The 26,654-nt window shown below is 37.5% G+C and overlaps 1 protein-coding gene across 1 annotated transcript in view; it reads right to left on the bottom strand.

Annotated features, from left to right (window-relative positions):
* The window catches only part of LOC120863868 (receptor-type tyrosine-protein phosphatase delta-like), a 561,974-nt gene that overhangs the window by 224,795 nt on the left and 310,525 nt on the right, over positions 1 to 26,654 (bottom strand). The gene's annotated exons all lie outside the window — the stretch shown is intronic.

Below are 26,654 nucleotides of genomic sequence, written 5' to 3'. Positions count from 1 at the left end.
TATATATCTGAGGTTATTGATATTTCTCCCGGCAATCTTGATTCCAGCTTGTGCTTCTTCCAGCCCAGGGTTTCTCATGATGTACTCTGCATATAAGTTAAATAAGCAGGGTGACAATATACAGCCTTGACGTACTCCTTTCCCTATTTGGAACCAGTCTGTTGTTCCATGTCCAATTCTAGATGTTGCTTCCCGACCTGCATACAGATTTCTCAAGAGGCAGGTCAAGAGAGTTCCAGAAAAACATCTTTTTCTGCTTTATTGATTATGCCAAAGCCTTTGACTGTGTGGATCACAACAAACTGTGGAAAATTCTTAAAGGAAAGTCAAGTTGGCCAGAAAGAAAGGCACATTAGAAGTGCAAATATTCAGAAGGAAACTTTTCCTTTAGGGAAAATCATTGATGTAGCACAGCTAGTTTTAGGAGGGCATGGAGAACAAGCAGGTTAGCTGGACTAAGCTATTCCTATTTTAGTCTATTATGGTTTTCTTTTAACTTTCAAGTAAAACTCTTATGTAGTTTTTTTTTAACCCAAGTACAGGTTCAACCTGAATTAATTCCTCTGTAGAGAGTTTTAATTTGTCAGAAAAGTATCTGAAAGTTTCCCTTACAAAAGAAGAAAAGAACAAAAGCAACTCAAGAGTGCAACATGGAAACATCCATTCCTCAGGGTAAGAGAATACCTTCCTCCATTCCAAAGTCCTGAACCACGTTCAGTCATTAAAAAGTTGAAATGGAAAAAAAAAAAAAAAGTTGAAATGGGTCAATTTTGAATCTTCAACTCATCCCAAGTTCATTCTCTCTTGCATGCATGCTCAGTTACTAAGTCGTGCCAACTCTTTGTGACCCCCTGGATTGTAGCCCATTAGGCTCCTCTGTTCATGGGATTTTCCAGGCAGGGATACTGGACTGGGTTGCCATTTCCCTATCCCTAATCAAAATTTCTCCATATCTTAGATCTTGAGAACCTAAACTCCTCTTAAGTCCCTCAAGCAAGACCCACATTGATATCCTATATGACCAGTTCTTCCAGTCAGTGTTAGAAAGGTATATTCTGTTGAGGCACTGAAGGCATTTTAGTTATATGGGCAATAATATTTGCATTAGAATTTGGCTGTTTGAAGACTGTTATGAAACATTTTGACTTTCAATTGGGCCCTGGAGTTAATGTAATCATCACTTTCTCATGACCTTTGATGAATTGTCATCAGCCACCAATTACAAATGACTCAAAAGCACAACCATGAGACAAACGGAAACATAGAGATAGAGATGATACCTATCTTCCACTTGGATGTCCCCGACAATTTCTGGAATAATCCTCAGTGTCCTGCTAAACATCCACAATTTCAAAGGAAAAGGTTACATTTTGATGACTCCACTGCCTTGCTGATCAAATCTATGTGTTCTCTACTGTCTCAATGCTTAAAGTGAAAGAAAGGGAAAGTGAAGTCGCTCAGTGGTGTCCGACTCTTTGCGACCCCGTGGACTGTAGCATACCAGGCTCCTCCATCCATGGGATTCTCCAGGCAAGAATACTGGAGTGGGTTGCCAATACTTAAAGGGTAAATCAAATTTGCGAAATCTGGCTAGTGAAGTCTTTTAAAATCATGGCCCGTTTTTCTTAGCCTCTCATGGATAACCTTCTTCAGAGGAAACATTTCTTCTGCCCACACTGAAATTCTCACCATTCCTTATACAAATCATATCCAATGAGTACTCCATCTGTGTCTTAAAGCCACACAATCAAAATCTTCTTCATTATAAAGCTTTTCAAAACTCACTCAAACAGACTTAATCGTTTCCTCCTCAGATTAACTGTAGTAGGAAGTACCTAGATGCACTGTCTTGTGTTTTTAAAATACTGTTTAGTTTAAATATATGTATATTTGCTTAGTCGTGTCTGACTCTTTGTGACACCATGGACTATATAGTCCACCATGCTCCTCTGAGCATAGAATTCTCCAGGCAAGAATACTGGTGTGGGTAGCCATTCCCTTCTCCAGGGGATCTTCCTGACTCAGGGATCAAACCAGGGTCTCCAGCATTGTAGGCAGATTCTTTACTGTCTGAGCCACCAGAGAATCCAATTTATCTCCTAAGTTTATCCTGCTACAACACAGATTTTTCCATGCCTCAGTTGTATCCAAATCCCTTCCCATAAAGTTAGTCTGAATTAACAGAGTTTGAGAAATCTGTGATTCCCAAGCCTAAATATGAATATATCACAGTGATTATAAAGATTTCTACTACACGTAGTACAAAACTATTTATGGTAGAGAGTTCATCAGAGGGAATAGTTCAGAACGAGGGAGGGAGATTTTGATTGTGAATAGTAAAAGAATGTCAAAATACTACTCAAGAATAAAGCTCCCAAGAAATGGATAGTATCCTGAACATTAAACCTGGGTGACTATAAGAGAAAATCAGTGGTTAATGGGGAAAAGTAGACTCTAGCTGTCCTACAGCGTGATCGACGAAAAGTCCAAAAAAAGTTGCTAAAGCAATTGGGTTTGACACATGGATTCACAAGAGAATATTTTCCTGTCCCATGGCCAGAGACTAAAACAGAGTTAACTTCAATGAGCTATTATACATTTTACTTAATTTGAAAGACATGGCTCTTTTGAGGAAGCAGCAATACCTTCTGTTTATTTGACTGCTCATACGCTGTCAGCCAGACCCACATCTACAGTGGACAAGTGCCAGAAACAGTGGTTAAGAGTGGAATTTCAAGATGATTTTTCAAGGCTCCAAGCAAAGTTTAAAATTACAAATCAGGTAAAGAGTATTTTGAAAATTAGGGTATGATTCTTTTAATGCCATTTCCTTCTCCAGGGAACTTCCCAACCCAGGGATCAAACCCAGGTCTCCCACATTGTAGACAGACGCTTTACCGTCTGAGCCACCAGGGAAGTCCTACTTTTAATACTCTATTCCACTTGAATTTCATCAGGCTTTTTCTTTTTTAAATGGCTTTAAAGCTTTATTCAGTGTATTTGTAAATCTAAAGCTTAGTTTTAATGTTATTAGGGAGAATAAAGAAAATAAAGAAAAACGCTCAAAAACCACTGCACCACACACATTATGTTATTAAACATCTCACTTGGCAGCCATTGGTCTGGATTGCTTCAAAGTATAGAATAATTTACCTTAAGTGCCCCTAAGTCAACTACATGCCTAACTTCTTAGAAATGAGGCATTTTCTAAAAAATCTCTTAGAATTTGTTATTGTCAATTTCAATATTTAAAGCAACTGACTTCTGTTAATAAAACAATTACCTTGGGATTCCTGAGCTGTTCTTGTCTTTCCCAGGGCACCGAGTTCCTCCACTGGCATCCAACTACTAGTCACAACAGCATACATGCACACTGCTCTACCAGTCATTACTGTTCTTCAACAAGTTTCTCTCTCTAGAAAACCATGCCAATATTCTATATACCCATCGGCGGCAAGTGTCAAAGACTTGAGATCGTTGAGCCACTTACTAAAGGCTCTTACCAAAGAAATTTAGAATTAATAACCATTTATAAGAAATGAAGACCTCACCTTGGGGAGCACTGATAAAACCGACTTGTGCCCTATGGAAAGCAGGCTAAAACGTCTGCATGACCTTTCTTTTCCTTCTTGGCTTATAAAGAACACTCCAGAGCTCCCTCTCCATAGACACAATGCACAACAAAGATAATGATTCTTGCATCCTAATCACATGAGAATATAAAGAGAGCGCCTTTCTTATTTTTAATAAGGGTAATTACATTCTATCCATCCCCCTTTTGCACAGAACTCATTTGAATGCATATTCTTCATTAAATTTTCATGAGAAACATCACAATGTAACAGATTTATATAGCAAGAGCTGTTACACATTGACAGTTGTGGCTTGTTTCCAATCGGACTGTCAGGTATTTGGCAATAAAACTCAGTATTCAACATAAAATGAATGGTAGAAATGACGAAATTTCTAATTGGTATGCTTATCTCAGTGGGCGTAGTTTAGAAGATGTTAACTGTTTTTTTTTTTTAATCTTTACATTTATTAATAATTTATATAAAACTGCCTTGGCCATTTGATTACATCAATTTGACAGATCATCAAATGTACGTTACCAAAAACTTGAGAAAAGAAAAACCCAATATCCTTTATATGTTAACCACATGAACTTTTACAGGAAAATACAGAATCAAAAATTAACAAATTGTCATTATGTTAGTTGCTTTAAACTTTTACGTGAGTTGAAAAGAAAAACATTTTGTCCTATTCATTAAAGTGCTCATTAAGATTTAAAATGCCTTACTTATCACTGTTCCATATTAATATTCAATCTCGTAGAATTAGCTACTAATTCATCAACAATTTAAATCAGACTTGACCTTCACAAAGCCATTCCGTCTGTCATTTTGAGAGGCCATTAAAGGGCAGATTACTACATACTTGTGCTTAGTGAATCGTAGAAGTCATACATATTTTGTTTGGAATGGCAGCTATAATAGACCTGGAGATATAGCACATTCTTTGAATCTGTTTGGGGTCTTAATGAAACATGCTGATATGAAACTTTCAGTTCCATTAAGGAAAGAGAAAAATGAACATCAGCAATTTTCAGAGTTAACTTCCCACTGCTGTGGAACTTTTGTTAAAAACCCTTGCCCGCCCCAAAACTTGAAAGGAATATGAGAGGAAAAGAGTCTATTTTTTTTTTTTTTGGTACAGAATTATGCTTTAGATATCTGTGAATGATCAAGTAATAGCTTTTGCATAATTTGCTCAAACTGCTTTCATTGTTCATCCATAAACAATTTTAATGATGCTTTGCTTTCGCGCCAATTCTGCAAACATTCAATCTCTCTCATTTGACAGGAAACACAAAACTGAATTGCCTGCTAAGACCACAGCCTCCTTCCGAGGTGGCCAGAAGCAGTTCTTCCTGCCTAATTTTGCTAGGACTCAGTGAAGTCAATCAGACAGGTGCTTTGACTCTGGTCCCAAATTATTTAAAGAGTTTTCAGTAAAGGGCTGTTTACCATGATGCCACTTTTATAATTTATGAATTTATAGCAAACATGTTTATGAAGGAAAAAACATGCCATTTATATCAACAGTATGCTCTTCCAAAAGACATATTAAAAGATATGCCAAATACACTTGATCATCTAGGTGTAATTGACAATACAGAGTAAACAGTTCATAGCGGCCCCTCCTAAATGCTTTCAAAACTCACAGAGGGCATGACTATATGTTATTTCCTTTTTAACCATCACAGTATTCATAAACACTTCGAATTAGACATGCTTAGGAAACTTTGACAATCATGTCTGCATTCATTCATGTGGTATCTCTGAATTTCTACTGGATTTATTTAACAGCAACTTTTTCTTAAAATAACACTTTTTATAAAGTAACTTTATTTATTTATTGGCTACTACATGACCTGTGAAATCTTAATTCCCCAACCAGAGACAAACACGACTCACCCCCCACATACTCCAGCACCCACCTCAGCACTGGAAGCATGGTGGTCTAACCATTGGACCACCAGGGAAGTCTCAGTGGCACCTATTTAAACAGTTAATCATTATTTAATTGTTCTGGGGATATAGAATTGGTCTTCTCAATTTAAATATAATCTAGGAGGCAAAACTATCTTTGGCAGCGTTCATTGCTTAGTTGCTAGGTCATGTCCAAATCTGCAATCCCATGGACTGTACATATGTAGCCCACCAGGTCCCTCTGTCTATGGAATTTCCCAAGCAAGAATACTGGAGTGGATTGCTATTTCCTTCTCTAGGCAATCTTCCTGACCCAGGGATCAGACTTTTATCTCCTGCAGGTGGACTCTTTATCACTGCAACTATAGTGTCTCAAGTAGTACTAAACTTACCAATTCACAAAATAGTTATTAATTCACATTTTTATAGTCATAGGTTTTATTTAATTAGCAAACAACTTTCATTTGAGAGGTTCAATTTATGCTTGGCTATTCCTTTAATTTAGTGCAGTTGCTGCACTGGGAAACACACGGTTCAGATCCTGCTTTCTTAATTTACAGGGAAGCGAAAGGGAAAGTGGTAGTCACTCAGTCATGTCTGATTCTTTGTGACTCCATGGACTATAGCCCACTAGGCTCTTCTGCCCATGGAATTCTCCATGGCAGAATACTGGAGTGGGTAGCCATTCTCTTCAGGGGATCTTCCTGACCCAGGGATTGAAACCAGGTCACCTGCATTGTAGGGTGGACTCTTTACCATCTGAGCCATCAGGGAAGCCCGATTTTACAGGAAGCCTTCCTTCTTATGTTGGTTGTAAATACCTACAAGTCAAAACGGCAACCACATAACAAAAACCTTAAGTGTGAACACAATGAAACTCAAAAGAATACAATAGAATGTGTATCTCTACTGTGCTATCCTATCTTTAGAATAATAGGATTCTTGATATTCAAACAAATGATAATATTCAAGTGAATCTGTCAGCTGCATGTGAGGCAGATGCTGGGTCTTCTTTCACTTTCAGGATCAAACTTTTCACAGTGGCTGGATATTTTGAAGCTTTAGGCATTCATCTTGTAATGTTACAGAAGCACAACTATCTTTTCAAAGGATGAAACATTTGCATAAGGTAAGTTTGTCTTAACCTAAGTCAAATAGTAGATGGATAGTATGAAGAATATTTTCTTAAATAAAGTGTTATACTCTTTATATATGTTGAAATTTATAGCCACCTGTTAGAGAAACAGTACTATCTAAGATAGAAAAAAATTCACTTGAAAAATGTAAATATATATTAGTCTTAAGATAGACAAATAAGAAAGTATCTTCAGATTTATGAAAGTTCCATTAGGCTGAAAGAAAAAGACCTTCTGAACTACTAGTTTCAAAAATCTACTGGACAGCCAATAGACTGTCATTTATTCTACAGATATTTATTGAAAGACTTCTCTGTGCAAAGACTGGGTCAGGCATCGGGTATGAAGTAAACTAGAGAATCTCTATATCGCTGTGATTTAATTTTATCTGTAGGATAATTAGATTCTTTGGGAGTAAAAATAGTACCCGACTCATAGACTGGAAGATTGAATGAGATAATACATTAAATATTCCTAGTACTGCCTGGCACTAGTGCCTGACATCTAGTAAAATACCAGCTTATATGTACTTACTCTATCCCAAGCTCCCACAAAAGATTTAAATAGAACAGAAGCAAGTGACTGTAACAAGAGCTGCAGCAATAAACTAAATGGAAAAAATTTTCTACAAGAATCATAAAGAAACAGGGATTATATAGACATACAAGTGAATTTAGAGGGGTGGTGTCTGTGCCAAATAACTTCTTAAAAGGTAGTAAAAAGCTAGCTCATTTCATTTCTCACTCTGAACAAGATTTTAGGCTCTTTGATTAACCAACAGAACAAATGAAACAAATCATATTGTCACTGAATCTGTTCCCCAAAACAAACTTAAAAAGTAATACTAAATGTTTGGGACAGCAAAGCTTTGTTGTTAATAATTGGAAGCACTGATACCACTGGAGACTTACTAGGGTTGCTTGAAGTAGGCAAGGGTGATACAATAATTACCATTTTTCGTAGACACAAACCAAAGACTCAGCAAAATTGTTACTTGGTCTTGGTTATACACACAGTAAAAAATAATTTTTTCATTTCTTTTAACTCTAAGATTCAGTGTACTTTTACGTCATCATGCATCATGTTTTCTCTATGGCAATTACGTTCTTTGAACAAATATTCATCATAAACAGTGCCATAACTCAGTTATAATCAGCTCATAACAGAAAACACAACAAAAATAATTCCAAATACTTGGTCATCCTTTTTTTTTAAACAGAAAGCACTAACGACTAAAGTTTCATGAGATGTAATAATATTTTCATATAAAAAGGATTCATCCTTTAATATATATCAATTGACTTCTCATTTTTTTTTTAGCACTGATTTCAGGTAGCAACAGAATTCTGTTATGTATATTAGCCAATAAAATATAGACGAGAAATGGAAGATTATGAAAATGACGATAAATGTCAAACAATTTCCTTCCCAAGCTCAGATTCAGCACTGTGCCTATGTCTTTAACCCTTCTATAATTTCTATTTCAGTTATCTACAAAGGGTTATAAATGGCAAAAAATTCCCTTTGAGCAGACACCCAAAGACAGTACACAAACCAGAGAAGGAGCCAGATTCACACTCAGCAGATCAACCCTATGACCTAACACCACACAGGGGTCTCCTCTGTAATACGGGACGAGGAACGACTACCCAAAATGCCTTTGTCTGGGAGAGGAGACAGATCCTGTCTCAGAGGCTGGAAAGCTGAAGGGTAAATACTTGGGAGTATTTGCTACTTTGTTGAACAGCAAATGAGTTTTTAAGTCAAAATCTTTCAGGCTACAAACAAGAATGACCCCCCCGCCCCCGCCAGAATACAGTTCCTGAAGAGGGGGAAAAACATTCATTACTCTTTTCTTAAAGAAAACAGTGTAAAGGCTTTTATTTTCACCATTTCAGATGAGAGCAGGATATAATTTATACTGTTTTGACATCATGACCGTTTTATTCAAAATCAATCTTTCTGCGAGTGAAGTGAGTAAGAGACTGAAAACAGAAAAGTAAAAGGGAAAAGAAAGAAAAGTTAAATCAATGTTTCCTAGCAAAGTTAGGTTTCTGGGCCACTATCAAAATGACATGCATACGAATGAAACTGAAAAAATATATATAAATAAAATGGTGTCTGCTGCTGCTGCTGCTAAGTTGCTTCAGTTGTGTCCGACTCTGTGTGACCCCACAGACGGCAGCCCACTAGGCTCCCTATCCCTGGGATTCTCCAGGCAAGAATACTGGAGCGGGTTGCCATTTCCTTCTCCAATGCATGAAAGTGAAAAGTGAAAGGGAAGTTGCTCAGTCATGTCCGACTCTTAGCGACCCCATGGACTGCAGTCTACCAGGCTCCTCTAACCATGGGATTTTCCAGGCAAGAGTACTGGAGTGGGGTGCCATTGCCTTCTCTGAAAATGGTGTCTAATTATAAGTAAAAGGCTACTCTAAGTCAGAAAGAAATGATTGAAAGCAGGAAGAAACTGCCAGTTAATAAATGATATGTCAAATGGAATAATAAATATAAGATCTAGTCTTCCAAAGTAATTATGAACAAGATACAAGGAAGATCCTCTTTGAAAATTACTATGTACAGAGGGGTATGCTTGTGTTAATACGGCTATAAATCAATCAGAAAAGCTTTTATTTCTTAGTGGATTTAGGTATCTCTTAAGGATAGTTATTGGGGAAAAGGGTCTCCAAAGATTTCTCAGACAATTATGCCATTCAAGAATAGGAAATTGGACACTGATAAGCTGATAGGAGTCTCCTTAGCAGCTACTAAATATTCAACGTACTAACAAACAAGCAACACACAGGCATTCCAGAGCAAAGCTTCATTTTCTGAAATAATCTTCACATGTAGAGGAGAGTGTAAGGAATTCTTGGCACAAAGTAAGCAAACTTATTTAGAAGCAATGTATGTAATTATCCTATAAATCGCAAAGTAATGTCTACTGTCTATTTAGCAGAATACAAACTCAGATTAAATTACCCTTCGTATGAATGTAGTAGCTGCAATTCCACGTGGCTTTATGTTAATCCCCACTGTGATTAGTGTCTGGTCTTAGCAAATGATAATACTCTTTGTGATCCAAAATGCATTGAGGGTTGGGAGAAGGGGAAAGGTCTTCCTATTTAGCAACTCTATTAATACTTGGATATTTAAGTAAATATTTAGAAATCAGGGTTATATATTTATTCCTGGCAATGCAAATCTTATTAAAAATCCAGTAACATCCACTTTCACAAACCTCACTGCTTTCTATTATTAATAATTTATTTTTACTAACAAGTTGTTGTCATGATACTCATCCTCTACTTTGTCCAAATTGTTCTCTATTTTGAACATTAAATTAACCACTTCATATATATTTATATTAAATCACACCAAGAATTTTTTTAAAGAAAAAAAAAAAAAGCAAAACTGTATAATAGAGCTAAGGTTCAGGAACTGAATTCCTGTTTGTTGTTTTTGCTTTTAGAAATAGACAAAGGAATAGTAAACATGGAAAGAGAATTCAGTTTGGCTCCTGTCTCCATTCTTCGCTGGCTTTGTAAAAGTTAGGAATTCTAATGAGTTCAAATCAAATAAAGCCAAGGAAAACATCCATCTTGGCTGCCTCACTGTATTGTGGTGAATGCAAATAAAAATAAATGTTTATGCAATCAAATTTTCCATAAATAAAAAAGTAGAATGAACTATGTGGTTTTGGATTCAAATCAGAGGTATCAGTATGAACTCATGGTTTGCATCCTAATGCAGAAATAAATATTGTGTTGAGTGTGCATATAGACACATACATGCACTCCTTATATAAGCTTACCAAACACATTTTCCCTACCTGTGTGAGAAAGTTTTACATAAAAGATGAATTTTCTGATGAGTTTCCTTCCAACTAAAACATCACCAACTTAACTTAAAAACCAGAGTTGTTTCAAAAATCCAAGAGCAGTTTCCTAAGCCAGAGTTTTATAGTATTTCAGAAATTACCTTTGCCCTTCCCTCCACCTCTTCACAGTTCCCCCCTTGGACCTACAACACGGTAAAGACAGGCGTTCATCACCCTGTCGTCTTTAATCATGTATGGGAATGGCGCAAGAAGAGTAAGCACAAAAATAACATGATTCAGATCTGTATAAATAAATTTTCTGAAGAGACTATTTCATCATTTAACTCTACTCAGTAGTATTTCTCACAGTTTTAAAGGCAATCTGTGGCTAGTATTTATTGGAGTGGAGAAGACAGATTCTGCAAACAGAGGTAATGGCAGTTTTATTTGTAGGGTATTGTGGAAAAAATAATATATATATGGTATTTCACTGTAAATAATGAAAACTACAAGGGCACATGAAAAAATCTTTAAAATAGGATGTGTGCTTCAAGAATGTATTATTTATCCACGGAGGAACTCTCCCCCTAAATATAAATCATTTTCTATGTCAAAAGTGAGCCTGAATTTAACACCAAAGAACTACCAAAAGGAACTACTTATATCTTTGTCAGTCTTAAGTCTTTGGAAAAACAAGCTGTCAATATGGGAAAACAGCCAAAAATATATATATATAACTGTTTTCTTTTTTTCAATTTTTGAGTTTTTCTCTCTCAATAAAAATTATCATATAAAGTTACATTACATTTACATGCAAACATAGGATACCTAATTATGCAATAGTTTTGAAATAACAAAAATACAATAGTACTCAGTGGAAGGTGAGACATCTGGAAAATAACCAAATAGAAGAAAAACTACCCAAAATGGCCAAAACCACCATCAAAATTTTACATGAAAAAAATATCATAGTCTTTGTTCCTAGAAGAAATATCAGGCTTCCACATACAAAATTCTAAATCTTGATTTTTCTTAATAGAGAGTTAAACTCATTAAAATTAGAAAAAGGGTATCAGGCAAAACTGATGACATATATAAAAACTATGGTCTTTTCCCTAAAAGAAGTAGAAGGTAAAGAAAAGTTTTCAAGGTTGGCTGAAGTGAGTTGGCACTCAAGTGCTTGCAGATGTGTACTGGGTAGATATGCTGTTTAACATTAAATTTTCATGAACACCATTTTAACTGCAGTGTGAAAAATCCATTATGGCTTGGAAAAAAAGAGAGAGAGAGAAAGAAATCAAGAAAAAAAAAAGGATGTGAGAGCAAACACCCTCTTCTAACAACACAAACTATGACTTTATGCATGGACAAAACCAGAATGATTATATACTTTGTAGCCCAAGATGGAGACGCTCTAGACTGTCAGCAAAAACAAGATTGGGAGCTGACTGTAGCTCAAATCATGAGCTCCTTATTGCAAAATTCAGACTTAAATTGAAGAAAGTAGGGAAGACCACTAGGCATTCAGGTATGACCTAAATCAAATCCCTTATGATTATAGAGTGGAGGTGACAATTAGATTTAAGGGATCAGACCTGATATTTAAACAGCCTGAAAAAATATGGACTAAGGATCATAACATCGTACAGGAGGAGATAACAAAAACCTTCCCCAAGAAAAAGAAATGCAAAAAGGTTGTCTGAGGAGGCTTTACAAATAGCTGTGAAAAGAAGAGAAGCATAAAGCAAAGGAGAAAAGGAAAGATATACCCATTTGAATGCAGAGTTCCTAAGAATAGCAAAGAGAGGTAAGAAAGCCTTCCTCAGTGAACAACGCAAAGAAATAGAGGAAACCAACAGAATGGGAAAGACTAGAGATCTCTTCAAGAAAATTAGAGATACCAAGGGAAAATTTCATGCAAAGATGGGCTCGATAAAGGACAGACGTGGTAGGGACCAAACAAAAGCCGAAGATATTAAGAAGAGGTGGCAAGAATACACAGAAGAACTGTACAGAAAAGATCTTCATGACCCAGAGAATTACAATGCTGTGATCACTCACCTAGAGCCAGACATCTTGGAATGTGAAGTCAAGTGGGCCTTAGGAAGCATCACTACGAACAAAGCTAGTGGAGGTGATGGAATTCCAGTTGAGCTGTTTCAAATCCTGAAAGATGATGCTGTGAAAGTGCTGCATTCAGTATGTCAGCAAATTTGGAAAACTCAGCAGTGGGCACAGGACTGGAAAAGGTCAGTTTTCATTCTAATCCCAAAGAAAGGCAATGCCAAAGAATGCTCAAACTACCGCACAATTGCACTTACCTCACATACTACTAAAGTAATGCTTTAAAATCTCCATGTCAGGCTTCAGCAATATGTGAATGGTGAACTTCCAGATGTTCAAGCCGGTTTTAGAAAAGGCAGAGGAACCAGAGATCAAATTGTTACCATCTGCTGGATCATCAAACAAGCAGAAAGTTCCAGAAAAACATCTATTTCTGCTTTATTGACCATGCCAAAGCCTTTGACTGTGTGGATCACAATAAACTGTGGAAAATTCTGAAAGAGATGATGGGAATACCAGACCACCTGACCTGCCTCTTGAGAAATCTGTATGCAGGTCAGGAAGCAACAGTTAGAACTGGACATGGAACAACAGACTGGTTCCAAACAGGAAAAGGAGTATGTCAAGGCTGTATATTGTCACCCTACTTATTTAACTTATATGCAGAGTACATCATGAGAAATGTCGGGCTGGAGGAAGCACAAGCTGGAATCAAGATTGCCGGGGGAAAGAAATATCAATAACCTCAGATATGCAGATGACATCACCCTTATGGCAGAAAGTGAAGAAGTACTAAAGAGCCTCTTGATGAAAGTGAAAGAGGAGAGTGAAAAAGTTGGCTTAAAGCTCAACATTCAGAAAACAGATTATGGCATCCAGTTCCATCACTTCATGGCAAATATATGGGGAAACAGTGGCTGATTTTATTTTTCTGGGCTTCAAAATCACTGCAGATAGTGACTGCAGCCATGAAATTAAAAGATGCTTACTCCTTGGAAGGGACGTTATGTTCAACCTAGACAGCATATTAAAAAGCAGAGACATTACTTTGTCAACAAAGGTCTGTCTAGTCAAGGCTATGGTTTTTCCAGTGGTCATGTATGGATGTGAGAGTTGGACTATAAAGAAAGCTGAGCACAGAAGAATTGATGTTTTTAAACTGTGGTGTTGGAGAAGACTTCAGAGTCCCTTGGACTTCAAGAAGATCCAACCAGTCCATCCTAAAGGAAATAAGTACTGGGTATTCATTGGAAGGACTGATATTGAAGCTGAAACACCAATATTTGGCCATCTGATGTGAAGAGCTGACTCACTGGAAAAGACCCTGATGCTGAGAAAGTTTGAGGGCAGGAGGAGAAGGAGACGACAGAGGATGAGATGGTTGGATGGTATCACCGACTCAATGGACATGGGTTTGGGTGGACTCTGGGATTTGGTGATGGACAGGGAGGCCTGGCATGCTGTGGTTCATGGAGTTGCGAGAGTCGGACACGACTAAGCGACTGAACTGAACTGAACTGAGGAGGCCTTACAAATACCTGAGAAAAAAAGGGAAGCTAAAGTCAAAAGGAGGAAAGGAAAAATATACCCATCTGAATGCAGAGTTCCAAAGAATAGCAAAGAGAGATAAGAAAGTCTTCTTAAGTGAACATTGCAAAGGTATAGAGGGAAACAACAGAATGGGAAAGACTAGAGATCTCTTCAAGAAAATTAGAAATAGCAAGAGAACATTTTATGCAAAGTTGGGCACAATAAAGGACAGAAATGATAAGGACTTAATAGAAGCAGAAGACATTAAGAAGAGGTGGCAAGAAAACACAGAACTGTACAAAAAAGGTCTTAATGACTGGGATAACCACAATGGTGTGATTACTCACCTAGAACCAGACACCCTGGAGTGTGAACTTAAGTGGGTCTTAGGAAACATTACTACCAGCAAAGCTAGTGGAGGCGATGGAATTCCAGCTGAGCTATTTCAAAGCCTAAAAGATGGCGCTGATGAATTGTTGCACTCAATATGCCAACAAATCTGGAAAACTCAGCAGTGACCTCAGGACTGGAAAAGGTCAGCTTTCATTCCAATCCCAGTGAAGGGCAACAGCAAAAAATGTTCAAACTACCACAACTGTAGCCACTGCATGTTAGCAAGATTATCCTCAAAATCCTTCAAGCTTGGCTTCAACAGTACTTGAACCAAGAACTTTCAGATGTAAAAACGGGATTTAGAAAAGGTAGAGAAACCCGAGATCAAAATGCCAACATTTGCTGGATCACAGAAAAAGCAAGAGAATTTCAGAAAAACATCTATTTGGGTTTCATTTACTACGCTAAATCCTTTGACTGTATGGCTCACAAACTGGAAAATTCTGAGAGATGGGAATACCAGACCACCGTACCTGCCTCCTGAGAAACCTGTATGCAGCTCAAGAAGCAACAGATAGAATCAGACATGTAACAGTGGACTGTTTCAAAACTGGGAAAGAGTACGTCAAGACTGTATTGTCACCCTGTTTATTTAACTTCTATGCAGAGTACATTATGTGAAACACTGGGCTGGATGCATCACAAGCTAGAATTAAGATTGTCAGGAGAAAATATCAATAGCCTCAGATATGCAGATGATACCACCTTAATGACAGAAAGCGAACAGGAACTAAAGAACCTCTTGATGAAGGTGAACAAAGAGAGTGAAAAAGCTGGCTTAAAATTCAACATTCAAAAAACTAAGATCATGGCATCTGGTTTGGCATGTCCCATTACTTCATGGCAAATACCTGGGGAAAAAGTGGAAACAGTGACAGATTGTACTTTCCTGGACTCCAAAGTCATGGTGGATGGTGGCTGCAGCATGAAATTAAAAGATGCTGCTCCCTGGAAGGAAAGTTATGACAAACCTAGACAGAGTATTCAAAGCAGAGACATCACGCTGCCAATAAAGGTCATACAGTCAAAGCTATAGTTTCTCCATTAGTCATGTGTGAACTTGAGAGTTGGACTATAAAGAAGACTGAGCACCAAAGAACTGATACTTTCAAACTGCAGTGCTGGAAAAGACTCTTGAGAGTTCCTTGGACTGCAAGATCCAACCAGTCAATCCTAAAGGTAATCAACCCTGAATATTCACTGGAAGGACTGATGGTGAAGTATAACTGACAAGATTTCTAAGATATTTAAAGTGTACATCATCTTGATACTTGATATAGGCATAAACTGTGAGAGTTGAGAGAGAGGCTGAAGGCAATTTTTCCAGGGCTTGGTGATACTCAAAGGATGAGGATGATGAAGAATTATCAAGTTTGGTTTTCTAAAAACAAGTGATGATTCGTGTAATAGATTCCCAGGCATTTCTCCCGTTGGTAACAATGGCAAACGTCTGAGGGACCTATGCAAGAGCAGCTGTCCCTGGAAATTGGACCCCTGCTTTTTCGTCACCAGTATAGGCACCCCTGGGGTGGAGCAGAGCACCAACCACAGTGTAACTATAATCACCAGATAAGCACTGACACACCTTCAATTTTGTGAACTGATAGAAGGGGCTGGAATATTAAGTCATTTGTCTCAGGGTAAAGGCAATAAATGACTTTGTCTGCCTACACACACGAACTCAGCCCTCTCACCAGCAGCATACTGGTAGCTCCCTGGCATCAGTCTAGAATGGGTTGGAGATATAAATGGTTTGTATCAATTTCCCTCACCAACTCAATCCCTGCAAACAAGACAGACGAGCATGCCAGCAGGGTTTCTTTCTAGCCAGAGAAGAAACGCACTAAATATCAGAGTATGACAGTCAATGTCCTTTGAATAAAAGGGAAAGCAATTTGAGTTACACTCCTATGAAGACATGCAATTAAGACTTGTCTTAAACATAACTTAAAGTTGTTGCATTTTAATACACTGCACACTAAACAGGTACTAGTTTCCAAAGACAAGATACTCACTCGCATTTCAAGAAACCTTTTTCTTACATAATGAAAACAACCCAGAGTTGTTCATTTTCATTTAGTTGCAAGAGACTGACATATTGGTATAAATTTAAGAAACATACAGTCTCTAATTCCTTAACAAAGTGACAGCAACTTGACAAGTGAAAAAGTTATCTCAGTTTTGAATTCACTAGCATAGAAAGCCAACCTATCCTCCAGTTCTTCGCGCAGCACAAGTGGATGGTTTTATGTTCACTGCAAGACAAATGCTCTTTCAATTGCTCAGTGATAATGGCTGTGAGGCTGCTGAGTAAATAATGTGTGTGCATTGACAAAAGGAAGTGAGAATGTGTACTTTCAGCCACTGATCCCTAAAATAACCAGCGTAATTTAGGTGCTTATTGTTATAGAGAGAAAATAATATGCAAAACAGCTTTGTAAAATGTGCATGACAGGTTTCATGGGCAAATTATAAGCAAATTGGCAAATTTTATAGCTTTTCAGGAATTAACTCAGAAGCATATAAAATATAATCAAAAGTGTTTACTCAGTGGGGGGAAAAATATATTTTCCATTTTTTTTTCTAGTGGCTATCACAGCCCTTGCCTCCAGTGCTTTTGACTTGGTCTTGAAAGTACACAGACCACTGTTTACTGAGTACCAATGGGGCACAGCAGAGGAACTTTGCTTTGGAATCCTGACTGATTTGCTCCTTTGCCAAGAGCAGCTAAGTCACACAGTAAAGACAATCTTTGGTGACACTTACATAAGCCTAAGCTAATTTCCTGAAACGTGACGAGTGAAATTCTAGCAAAAAAAAAAAAAGCTTTCTAGGATATCAGTTATCTTGATGGGTTTGAATATGATTGAGATTTAAGAACATCCAAGCACACACTACCATTGTTTTTGAAATGTTTCTCCTGTTTTAAGACGAAAGAAATGAAGCAGAAAATTTAAGACTAGGTAGGCCCACCTTCACCTCTCTTTTACTCCCAGACATAAATTCTTCCTTCATATTTTGAATTCATTTCCTGGCAGATAATATTTGACTTTTTTTCTTTGTAATTTGGCCACATATTGTGATTTGTACAATCTTAGTTCACTGATGAGAGATTGAACCTAGGGACTGGCAGTGAAAATACCAAGTCCTAATCACTGGACTGCCAGGGAATACCTGGAAATATTTGTCTTAATATTTATTTTTCCACATATGTCAGGAAGCCTACTGTTTGTTCAAACATAAGGTGACACATTTCTGACTGATCATTTAACTGCTAGTCATTATATTTAACCCATGGCAGGGTTCGTGAGAGGTACCTGGATTGCAGAATCCCTACTGTGTTAATGAGAAAAACGTCTTCCTTCTAGGTTATTCTTCAAAAGGCAGACATTAAATGGAAAATTCCTCACTAAAATTATTTATGAATTGTAGAATATTAGATAATTCTCAGGGGAACTATGTCATGCTGATAAAATATATGATACTAGCCCCTATGACAGAGTCAGTTGTAACAAATCTTATCAGAGTGATTTTCAGAAGAAAATGGCTAAGCAGATCAACTAAAGTCAAAGTCACGTCTTTTGGTAGATACTCTGATGTGTTTGACTGTTTTCAGTGACTGCTTCTATAGACATTACCTCATTCAATTACCAGAGTTCATGTGCTTCAATGATGACTGATCAAATGGTGTTATGTGGAGGTCTTTTGTTTTAAACTTAACAAAATTTAAAAGTAGGATGGACACTTGCTATAAATTCTTACTTGTTTTTCAGGTTCAAGTTTTGATATTCACACTTTATGGCACAGATTGTTACTTGCCTTAATTTCTCACAAATCCTATTTTAGGAGAGATCCAACCTACTTCATATAAACCCAAGCTAAAATTACGGGTGCTCACTCTATATGCTTTAACAGGGAGGGTGGCTGACCTATCCAAGTACTTATTACCACCCTTCCTGATTTTCTTAAGAAGATGGGCAAAATTGGCTTTTACAGAGGGCAGTGTTAGAATTTGAAACTTCACTTAACCAACCAGATCGTCTTGCTTTAATCTATACTTATCAAGGCTTTGGACCTCACACTGATGGACAAAGCCTATGGCAGGTTGACCAGAGAAGCAATGACTGTAGATAATTAGCCAAAAGAATCCAACTTCATCTATTTCTCCACATAACATAAAAATAATCATTTGATTGTCAAGAGGATCAGAGCCCAGGATACCAGAAAAAATTTCTATCGATTGCTGGAGAATAAATCTTCCCAAGTTTTCCTTGGATATTATTCCCCAGCTTACACTGAGGGACTTTAATCAACAAGTGTCCTGTGAAGTTGCAGAGAATTAAACATGCAAATGAAGAAGAGAATATTCTTTATAACATGACAATGTCCTTGTTCTGAGGAACTATGTAAGGAATCTTCCCCCCGCTGGTTTCAGTCTCAGGAATAGTTATGATTTGTTTTTTCTTCTGAAGAACAGATTTGTTTTTATTTTATGGATAATGTATGTACGTGTCACTGGTTTGTTCTTTCTCATTTGCAGAGCTGTTAGGAGATTTAGAGCTAACGGGCTTCCCTGGTGGCTCCGAGGGTAAAGAATCTGCCTGCAGTGTGTAGGAGACCTGGGTGCGGCCCCTGGGTCAGGAAGATCTTCTGGAGAAGGGCATGGCTACCCACTCCAGTATTCTTGCCGGGAAAATCCTAAGGACAGAGGAGTCTGGTGGGCTACAGTCAATGGGGTCACAAAGAGTCAGACGAAGAGTGACTAACACTTTCAACTTTCTTAGAGCTAAAACTGCGGTCTCCTTCTAGCCAAGGTACAGAAGTCCATGGTAGGGCTACGTGCTCCAAACGCACTCTTGACAACTGGTTTCTCTCAAGCCCATGTTTTCCTGTTGTGCCATCACATTTTATCTCATCATAGTAAACATTCATCTGTAAACTAGTCATACATCCCTTTGAAGCTAGGCTATTATAGACACATATATGTATTATAAATAAAAACATTTCAACAAATATTATAAATAATAATATATAATGAACAAAAGAGATAATCCATGTGGCATCAAGAGACATCCAAACAAATCAATCCTCACTGCCCACCATAGTCTATGAGAAATATCAGTTGCATACAGTTATGATGAATCAAACAGTGAGCTCAGGGAACAAGTTTCTGAGAAATAGGGCATAAAACTTTTGACTTAACGAACATTAACTTGGAGGGAGGAAAAAAGGAAAAAGAAATTGAGAGAGTCAAAAGAACAAAGTGACTATATAAGTGTTTTATTTCTATTTTAGGTAAATCACTTTTAAATATTCACCCCATGATAAAATTAAATAAATGTATCTTATGGAGATATATGAATAACATCCCCAAACGCATTTGTATAAAGCACATTCTTACATTATTTGGAGATAATTATATTCACATTTAACACACATTAAGTTATAGTACTATTTGTTCAATTTAGAAAACATTTGCTGAACACCTCTCAGACTCTCTGTATGAAACACATTTAGCACTGGAGGGCTACAAGAAAGTCCCTCAAAGTTTTACAATATAATGGTGGAAATGTACATGTGAGCAGAAGGAAATAAATGAAAGAATCAATAGCTAAGAGAGCATGAGAGATGAATTATAAAAAATAGCTAAGAGAGCATGTGGGATGAGTAATCACCTTTGTAGAATATCAGGAAAGCCAAGACTAACAGCATGAATATAATTTGAAGGCTTTGAGGCACGGGGAAGAGTAAAATCAAGGTGCAAGGCTTCCCAGGTGGAGCTAGTGGTAAAGAACTACCTGCCAATGCAGGAGACTTAAGAGATGCAGGTTTGATCCCTGGGCCAGGAAGTTCCCCTGGAGGAGGACATGGGAACCCACTCCAGTATTCTTGCCTGGAGAATGCCACGTACAGAGAAGCCTGGCAGCCTCCAGTGCACAGGGTTGCAAAGAGTCAGATACGACTGAAGTGACTTAGCCCACACACGCACACACACACACATGCAGGGACAGTGAATAGATAGTATATTCAGAGTGAAGTGTGGCTCCTGCTTGGGTACATGTAGGGGACAGGATTAAGAGGCCAGTGTGGCAACTTATGTGGCAGCATGACAAAGAGAGGGTCAGCTCAGTGAGTGTGAGAAACTGAAAGGGCTTCTGGGTCTATTTGGTAAGGAAGTACGGAGCCAAATATTTTTAAATCAGGAAAGTAACAATGCAGTATTCTTGTTCTAAAATACAGTCTTTGTCAAGTAAGTTTAGTTTTGGGGGACAAAGACAAGATCAATAGAAAGTTGATGCATTCGTTTTAATGTAAGATGAAGAAGTTTAATGTATAGAATGGAAGAAATGAGTTAGATACACATTGGAGAAATGTTTCACAGGTGTAGGAAATATTTATTTTATTTAAGAAGGAGCCAGGGTAAAAGTGAGTTTCAAATTTTTAGTCTCCTAGTTGCTTGGTGAACAACTGTGGATAGGCAAGGACGGCTGATTTCACCTAATATAACAGACACAGGAAGACAAAAGGAAAGCTTGTGATTTAAAATGTAAGTTTTGAGTATCATTCATATGAAAACAACAGTTGGAATTCTATGATGGATGAGTAGATGCAAGGAAGAATTTACAGTAAGAAGAATAGGGAAATAACCATGTTTAAGGGTTTTGCATGATGAAATGATTTGCTTTGCTGATTCTAATTTGTTGTATATACCTGACCCATTATATCATGTGCAATACTTTTATACATGTAAATCAAGTAATCTGTTGACAAATGCTCCAAGTATTTTTTTCCCTACAGTATAGCATATTTATTTATTCCTCTTAAATATCAACAAATGTGATGAGTAATTACATTTTTCAAGATTGGAGACTTTAGAACTATGTAGACACAGATAAAAATACATACGAATATCTGCCTCATAAGGAGAGGCATATGAGAAAACAATGAAACTGTGAGAGAAAAGGAAGTAAAACAAAATAGGTGAGAAATAAAATCTATAGGAAATTATTTAAATAGGCAATATAAAATTATTCAAATTGTAAATCACCCAGGAAACAACAGCAAAAACCTCTAATGTTAATTTAGAAGGTGAAATCAACTGTTTTTTTAAAACATTCAAAAGAAAGAAGTATGCTTTTTTCAACAATTGCTTCAGCAATGTAAATCATCCAAAGAAGGTGCCAAGGTTTCAAACATTTTCATTTAGTGTATCTATACTCAGATCGCCATTCACATACTATGTGAAGCATCTGAAAGGAGATTAATAAGAGCCAGGCAAGTTAATCTAGGAGTGTTACATCAATACAAATATCACTGATTAGCATGAATAGAGTCAAACTCAAAGCAAAAACCAGAATGGAAATCAGTTAGAGTTGAGGGGGACAAATGGAGTTTGCCCACTTTGTACTGTATTTTTATAAACTTGAAAACTGAAGGCCCAATCTATGTTGTTTAAAAACAAACTAGCAGTTCTTTTACACAAGTACGTGTCCTTGATGTTCTATAGGCTTATATATTGTTCTACTATTTAAAATAAGATGATATACACATTTTCAATTCTCTAACATTAGCACATTTATTTTACATGCATACAATAACCTTCACATTCAAAATGTTGCTAATATTAAATGATTTAATGTGTCATACAGTAAACACTTAATGTTTACTAGTAATACCATAATACCGTCTCAGGTAAAAAGGAAAATTAAAACTATAGTCAACATTCTATAACTCAGTTCAGTTCAGTCGCTCAGTCATGTCTGACTCTTTGTGACCGCATGAATCTTAGCACGCCAGGCCTCCCTGTCCATTACCAACTCCTGGAATTTACCCAAACCCATGTCCACTGAGTCAGTGATGCCATCCAACCATCTCCTCCTCTGTCGTCCCCTTCTCCTCCTGCCCTCAATCTTTCCCAGCATCAGGGTCTTTTCCAATGAGTCAGCCCTTTGCATCAGGTAGCCAAATACTGGAGTTTCAGCTTCAATATCAGTCCTTCCAATGAACACCCGGGACTGATCTTTAGGATGGACTGGTTGGATCTCCTTGCAGTCCAAGGTACTCTCAAGAGTCTTCTCCAACACCACAGTTCAAAAGCAACAATTGTTTAAATTTAGCTACGAAGCAAGCAGCATCTGAACAGGGTGTGAAAAGAATGTTCCTTCTATGGGCCTGCCTTTGATAGTAAGCTTATTCTAAAACTGTCATAATGATTATTCATCACAAGCAAGAGCAAGTATCAGTTCTGGATTGAAAGTAAGGCTGAATAAACTTATCTCTGACATGTCCATGATACCTCGATGACAAATTTCCTTTAAAAGCATAATCAATAAGACCATATCTGGGGGTGGTTTTGAATCTTATACCCTTCAAGTATTTTCTCTTACCTAATTACTTCAAAAGGTATATTTTCCAATAACTGATTATCTAAGTGATCTTAAATTCTGCAAGACTTGGATTTCATGACTCATAGAACAAATGTATTTTGCCATTAGTTATTTGATAAATTCCAGAGGTCATGTAAGAAATTTTCTGCTTTGAATGATTTTTATCCATCAAGTGGCACACAATATGGGAGTTTTTATACACTAAACCCATTCAATTCCATCTCTATGTGCTCCATATCTCATAAATTTATTGTTTTCAAAAGTAAAAACTCTCATTATTATGGGTAAGAGCATGTATGGCCGGTCATATTATTCTCCTCCTTTACCTAAACACAAAAATTAATGATTCTTGAAAGATTACCTAGGATGCAAGACTGACAGAATTATTTAGCTGCCTGACAAATCAGTCTTTATAAGTGGCTTCAGATCCCAATCTGTGTGGGAGACAACGTGATCATTTTCAGTCACTTCACTATGAAGGAAAATCATTAATTGGCTTTCCCTGGAAATTGTTAACAACATTTCTGAAGAATTCATGGGTATAATAATTCAAATTTCCAAATTCAAAGATCTTCCCAGTGTTGACTCTGAGTTCCAATCAAAGAAGCGTCTCTTTGCTTGCAATAAACATGAACGGACTTCATGAATACACAAAAAAGCAAAATCAAGCCCTGGAATGGACCAAACCAGAAATAGAATCCAGCCAGCTTGTTCCAATCTAAGAGAGGACTATGTGTTGAACTAAGCAAAGAGATATAGAAAAATAATGCATGATAGGTTTCGGGTAGAACTTTTTCATTGTATTTCAATCTTAGCGAAGACCTAAGCGGAAAACAACTAGCGGGAATATCCAGGCCCTCCCCACCACTTATTTAAAATGAACTTATCATTACAGAATATTGATCAGAGTTCTCTGTGCTATACAGTAGGTCTTTGCTAGTTATCTATTTTAAATAGAGTAGTGTATACATGTCAATCCCAAACTCCCAATCTATCCCTCCCCTGACACCTTTTTCCCCCTGGTAACCATAAATTCATTCTCTGAGTCTATGAGTGTTTGTTTTGCAAATAAGTGCATTAACAAACTAAATGGAAAAGAATTTGAAAAAAAAAGATACTTTATATGTATAACTGAGTCATTCTGCTATACAACTGAAACTAACACAACATTGTTAATCAACTATACTCCAATATTAAATACAAAATTGAAAAGAAATCTAAAAAAACAAAAAAAACAATTTGGATATATATAAAAGATATATATATTTAAAACTATATAGATAGGTAGATAAGATAGGTACATAGATAGATAAAGGAAGCATTCATCAGGCTGCCCTGCCAGGTGATGGCAATAGACATCTACTGACCTATTACCAATAACCACAACCCCAGTAACTCCAAATTCAATCTCTAATTTTCACATGAAAGGCAGAGGAAGGAAAGTCAATAGATACTTGGGAAGTACAGGATTGTTCCTTTCAGGGAGAATCAGGGTCTAGTTTGGGGTCCTGCCAGAAAGGGAGGGAACAGGTTTTTCTCATTGGTAGAGTCGACCAGGGTGAGACAGTTTTTGAGAGAATATGATGTGTTTCTTGGATGTGATGTCCATTTCTGTCCCAGAGTGCTGAGAAAAGAAGCCTTATTTAAGGATATGGAAAGCAAATGGAGGCATTCCCACCAGCCCACCTCCTTGCATTCTTCAGAAGATGAGACATAATCCTAAAAAATTCCTGCAGCTTCATGAGCAGAGTCATGATAATAAAGGAAGGTCCAAGCAACAGGAAATTCAACTAGAGGAGGGGTTGGGCAGCGTGCACAACTGCCAGGGACTAAATACACAGGACTCTGCTTCTCTGCAAAGGTCATGAACAATATCAGAAACAAGAGAAAGCCAAACAGGGCAAAAGGCTATGTAAACAAGCTGGAATCAAGATTGCCAGGAGAAATATCAATAACCTCAGATATGCAGATGACATCACCCTTATGGCAGAAAGTGGAGAGGAACTAAAGAGTCTCTTGATGAAAGTGAAAGAGGAGAGTGAAAAAGTTGGCTTAAAGCTCATTATTCAGAAAACTAAGATCATGGCATCCAGTCCCATCATTTCATGGCAAATAGATGGGGAAACAGTGGAAACAGTGGCAGATTTTATTTGGGGGGGCTCCAAAGTCACTGCAGATGGTTATTGCAGCCATGAAATTAAAAGACGCATACACCCTGGGAAGGAAGTTATGACCAACCTAGACAGCATATAAAAAAGCAGAGACATTGCTTTGTCAACAAAGGTCCATCTAGTCAAGGCTATGATTTTTTCCAGCGGTCATGTATGGATATGAGAGTTGGACTATAAAGAAAGCTGAGCGCCGAAGAATTGTTGCTTTTGAGCTGTGGTGTTGGAGAAGACTCTTGAGAGTCCCTTGGACTGCAAAGAGATCCAACCAGTCCATCCTAAAGGAAATTAGTCTTGAGTATTCATTGGAAGGACTGATGTTGAAGCTGAGACTCCAATACTCTGGCCACCTGATGCGAGGAACTGACTCACTGGAAAAAACCTTGATGCTAGGAAAGATTGTAGGTGGGAGGAGAAGGGGACGACAGTGGATGAGATGATTGGATGGCATCACCAACTCAATGAAAATGAGTTTGAGTAAACTGAGGGAATTGGTGATGGACAGGGAGCCCTGGCATGCTGCAGTCCATGGGGTCGCAAAGAGTCAGACATGACTGAGCTACTGAACTGAACCCCTTCCCCAACATTTTGTGGTAGATAGAAAAATGGCCATCAACTCTTTAATTTGACTTGGCCATATAACTAGCTCTAGTCAGTGAGACATTAGTAAGTATGCCACAAACAGATACTTGGCATATTGTGCATTGGGGAACCTGAGGATGGCGACTATGTGAAAAAGACCTCCAGAGACACGTAGCCCAACTGCCTCTGTTGTGAGGAACAATAGCCTACCAAACCCCAGACATGTGAATGATCCTACTCCACATCATCCAACCATCAGTGATCCTGCCTCATGGCCACAGATGCAAGAGACAGTTGGCATCGCTCAGTCGAACTGGCCCAGACTAACATAACTACCCAACAGAATAACAGGATTTGGAAGATTATTAGAATGGCTGCCATGTTAATCTTCCTGTAACCAGAGTTGAGGAAAACACAAATGCCCCGCTTTGCAAACATTTCACAGATGTCAACGGCATTCTGATCCTGAATCAACTTAAAAATGCTATGACAAAGTTATTTAAAAACTGTTCCCTTACAGAACTGTTAGGAGAAGATAAATGTACGAATATAAGAAAGCTTTCTGGAAAAGTAGGTAATAATCTATGTAGAGTCCCTTTGACCTTGGTTGATATGGAACAACTCAAACAGTGGATCTAAATCACATGAGGTGGTATAAAAGTAAGGAGCAATTTGCTTTAGCTTATCTTCTGGTGAGCTGAAGAAGTGGAATGTATTCATCCCATCCTGAATTAATTAGCTCAATCCTTCATTCATCAGTCATTCACTAGACACATACTTCATGCAAGCCACTATACATACCACCTACAAGGAGAAATCACAATAAATGAGACAGATTAGAAAAGAAGTAGAAGAGGGGAACTGAGGTGTATATTTATGATAAGTAGAAGGCTGGGCACTGTAAAATGTATAATTCATTTCAATAGCCACAAAACCTGTAAGAACCATCATTCTTACAGTTGTATTAATAGATTCAGAGAAGCTTCATGATTCTATTTTAATAAGGTCTGACCTTTAGCTTAGCCCCAAATTCTATCCTTCTGAAGAGGATGGGACAGGTACACTATGATACAAGAGAGGAAAAG

The sequence above is a fragment of the Oryx dammah genome, unplaced genomic scaffold (assembly GCF_014754425.2).
Source record: "Oryx dammah isolate SB20612 unplaced genomic scaffold, SCBI_Odam_1.1 HiC_scaffold_1, whole genome shotgun sequence".
Classification (NCBI taxonomy): domain Eukaryota; kingdom Metazoa; phylum Chordata; class Mammalia; order Artiodactyla; family Bovidae; genus Oryx; species Oryx dammah.
The sequence above is the reverse complement of the archived record's forward strand: the minus strand, read 5'-3'. Positions and strand labels throughout refer to the sequence as shown.